Source organism: Pteropus vampyrus, unplaced genomic scaffold (assembly GCF_000151845.1).
Source record: "Pteropus vampyrus isolate Shadow unplaced genomic scaffold, Pvam_2.0 Scaffold629, whole genome shotgun sequence".
Classification (NCBI taxonomy): domain Eukaryota; kingdom Metazoa; phylum Chordata; class Mammalia; order Chiroptera; family Pteropodidae; genus Pteropus; species Pteropus vampyrus.
The window spans coordinates 163,018-165,659 of record NW_011889410.1 but is presented as its reverse complement, the minus strand read 5'-3'; the positions used below and the strand labels follow the sequence as shown (position 1 = coordinate 165,659).

Here is a 2,642-nt window from a genome sequence, read left to right as displayed (position 1 = left end):
TTTGTGGCCTTAAAGAACGTGAAGCAGAACCTCAGCATCCTGAGTTTGTGTGAACTTTTCTTCGATAAAGACATTTTAATATCGAGATTGAAATTTTGGGTAGAAAATATGCTGAGTGTCTTAGCGAACTTACCATTTTCTGAGTCATCACGGTCAAAAAGTCACCAAAGTTCATTTTTCCTGTCCCCTCCTTATCAATTTCACTTATCATTTTCTTGATCTCTTCTTTCTTGGGTTCAAAGCCCAGTGCTCTCATTGCCACCTACAATGAAAACAGGATCATCTCAATATGTACATCTAAACCTAGCAGGAGCAGTGTTGAGAGCATTATGCCAGCATGTGACACGGTCATGTTAAAATGATTGGGAAACACTAGTACCATTAAGCAAATAGAGATTTGCACTCGTTTTATTTAATAACACTTGGGGTAAGCAAAGACAGGAAAACAGAACAGTACGTTCTTCCCTTGTTACTTTTTTCAGGGAGAAGAGAGCAAAAGAAGTAGAGCGGTGACAGGGAAAGAAGACAAAGAAGCAGAGGAAAGGCAAGGCGGCAGAGCAGGAATGTACAAGGCTTGCCTTAAGTTCCTTAACATCTATAGTCCCAGTTCCATCGGCATCGAAGAGATCAAAAGCTTCCCGGATTTCCTGTGTCTGAGCCTCAGTGAGCTCCGGCTTAGGACTCATCCTTTTGCGCTGGGAAGTTGATGCCATGTTTGCCTTCTTAAAGTTAGAGGCCTTTAGACATTTAACAAACACATAAGCACAGTATTACGTACTACAGTCCACACTTTACATAAAATAGAGACGAGCATATCTGTTTTTAAAATAGTTTATACCAACCAATCCCAAAGTTTTGATTAACTGGGGAGGTAAAAGGGATTACTGGGAAGAACAATGGATCTTTCCATGCACCTCTGTCCCTCCCTCCTTGTTCTTTACTATTGTTTCTCGATGCAAGAATGATCCCTTGTTCTTTTGGACCCTTAGTTTTGAAAACCATCCGAAAGAGCGCTAGCTAGCCAAGGAGTGGAGTATAGATAACTGTACAGATAATAAGCTCTCCCGGAATTTGAGGGTCTTAATTCTAGAAATGTCCTTATAACGCCCACTCGTGGTACTCTGTTTCCCTCTAAGTGCTCTGACTTTCTAATTACTTCTAGATTTGGCCAAATATTACTAAGTTGTTAAGATGTACATTCTGTCAATATCGAAGAATAAAACTCAATCCACTTGGCACATCTGTGCTTTCCCCGAGAACCTCAGAGTGTCTCCCAAATGGCCCTCCCTATATTTAAACTTTAAAATGCACGTCAACAATCAAACGTCATAAACCTCCCCCCAGCACTGTGCAGAAACTTTGGGAGAGCAAGGCGGCCAGGAGGCCAGCGTCGGAGAGGGGTCGGGATTTGCAGGGAACCCGCGTCTTCTCCCAGGAACAGGTCACCGAGGGGGCTGGGGAAGACCAGGGGAACCCGAGGGGCCGGTGGGGGCGGGCTGTGAGTGAAGGGGAGGCGGCGGCGAATCACAGGCCCAGCACGGTGGCTGGCATCTCTTCCCTGCCCTTCCGGAAAAGCTATCAGAGGAAGGAGGGGCGCGCGGAAGCCATGAACGGTACAAGAGAGATGGCGGGGTTGGCCGAGGCCTGGGAGGGGCTCAACGTTTGGGTAAGGGGTGCTACAGGGTAGCCGGCACTCACCATCGCCGACAGACTCCTCTGCCCGTTGTTAAGGTAACCGACGTATATACTGACTCGGCGCACTTCCCACCAACCCGCGCGCGTCGCCCCGTTCCCCATTGGTTAGCCGCTTGGCGCCGCCGCTCTCCATTGGCTCAGGGCTGGAGTGGGCGGGGCCAACCCGACAGAGGCCCGGCCCCGGGCCGGGAGTAGTGCGCAGGCGGCTGAGCCCTGGCCTCATTGTTTGCGTCAAGCCGTGAGCTCAGATTGGCTGAGCCGGCGCGGAGCCGAGCCAGTCGGGGTGGTGGAGGAGCCTCGGCTGATCCTCGACTCACGCGGGCGGAAAGAAAAGGGTAGCCGTCGGCAGCCGGAGCGGTGGGTGCTGACTGCGGGTTCGCTGAGGTCGGCCAGGGGGACATCTACAGACAAGTAAGGGTCGCGGCCTCGCCCATGGAAGCCGCCTGGGGTCGGCAACAGGGCGGGAGGGCGAGGAGTGGGTGGGGCGGTCCGAGTCAGGGCTTTCCGCTGTGGGCTAAGACAGAATTAGGATCGGAGTGCCTCAGAAGGGTCAGAATATCGTAACTTTGCGTATTGGAGTGGAGACCACTCACGGGGCAACTGAAACCCAGAGAAGGGAAGGGACATGCCGAGCATTGTCGCACAGGCGGGGACTTAGAAGCCGAAGCAGCTGAGGCTCTTGTTCGGAGGGCGGGGACTTAGAAGCCGAAGCAGCTGAGGCTCTTTCTTTGAGGGTGTACTTTGAGAGCATTCCTCCAGACCAGGTTCCAAGAGAGGATCATTTGAGTTCTCTCCTGGCGAAAAGCAGCCCAGGAAGGTGAGCCGAGGGGCCTGGGAACGGACTTCGAAGGGAGTGAAGGAGACATGAGCGAGCGTGAGGGGGAGAGGTCATCACAATACCCTCTTTTTGACATCCAAACACTCAAAGGTGGATAGGGAGGAGCGTT

At 51.7% G+C, this 2,642-nt stretch overlaps 1 protein-coding gene and 1 long non-coding RNA gene across 2 annotated transcripts in view; one reads left to right on the top strand and one right to left on the bottom strand.

Moving 5' to 3' along the window:
- Window positions 1-640: 640 nt before the first annotated feature.
- LOC105308810 lies at window positions 641-1,783 on the bottom strand. The gene is made up of 2 exons (XR_002778144.1): window positions 1,699-1,783; window positions 641-737 (listed from the first exon to the last, which is right to left on the bottom strand). It is a non-coding gene; the product is annotated as an uncharacterized LOC105308810 (long non-coding RNA).
- Window positions 1,784-1,905: 122 nt separating this feature from the next.
- Window positions 1,906-2,642, top strand: part of NSDHL (NAD(P) dependent steroid dehydrogenase-like) — a 15,028-nt gene continuing 14,291 nt past the window's right edge. The window contains exon 1 of the mRNA XM_023525796.1: window positions 1,906-2,106. The gene's annotated coding sequence lies outside the window, so the exon portion shown is untranslated. The remainder of the gene's footprint in view (window positions 2,107-2,642) is intronic.